Genomic DNA, 854 nt, shown 5'->3' on the forward strand with positions numbered 1-854 from the left:
TCCAGCCCCCACCACTGAGGAAGTAGCTGCTCTCGCCGTACCCCCACAGACTATCCCCTCAGGACAGGGCTCGGAGGGGTCAGGGGTTGCCTCTGTCCAGCCTGAGCAAGAGGAGTAGGCTTCCCAGCGTCTCGGCTCGTCCTGCTTTCACGTTGTCATTTTATTTTGTCATACTTCTCTTCTATGTACTGTGGCTCTTGCCATGCAATTTTTACGAACTCATCGTTGTAATGCGAATTTGATTTCCCTTTATTTGAATTGTTTATTTGTGTACACGCTGCCTGCTTTTCCTTTCTTCCTTAGATCTGTATGACTTTAGCTTGAATTGCATGTCGGTTAGTTGCGCCAGTAACGATGTTACGAGGAGAGAGCGTATGCATGGGCAGCACTCTTGCGTCTCAAGGGCCCTGTGGGGCTTGGTCCTTTCCTAACTTGGGATGTTTTGTAGATAGCCCCCCTGTAGGCCTGAGTCCGAAGGCCGTGCGACGCCCCTGTTCTGTTCGGCACAATGGTCTGATTGAGCGGTTAGTTTCCCCACAAGCCTGAGTCCGAGGACCATGCAGTGCCTTGGTTCTGTCTAATGCTTTCATTTCTCTGTAAGTATCTAGTTTCCCCATAGGTTTGAGTCCGAGGACCATGCAATACCTTGGTTCTGTCTAGTACCCAGGTATAGAGGAGCGAGTAGTTTCCCCATCGGCCTGAGTCTGAGGACCATATAGTGCCTTGGTTCTGTCTAACGCTTTCATTTCTCCGTAAGTATCTAGTTTCCCCATAGGTTTGAGTCTGAGGACCATACAATACCTTGGTTCTGTCTAGCACCCAGGTATAGAGGAGCGAGTAGTTTCCCCATAGGC

This window comes from Quercus suber, unplaced genomic scaffold, assembly GCF_002906115.3.
Source record: "Quercus suber isolate HL8 unplaced genomic scaffold, Cork oak 2.0 scaffold_663, whole genome shotgun sequence".
In the NCBI taxonomy this organism is placed as follows: domain Eukaryota; kingdom Viridiplantae; phylum Streptophyta; class Magnoliopsida; order Fagales; family Fagaceae; genus Quercus; species Quercus suber.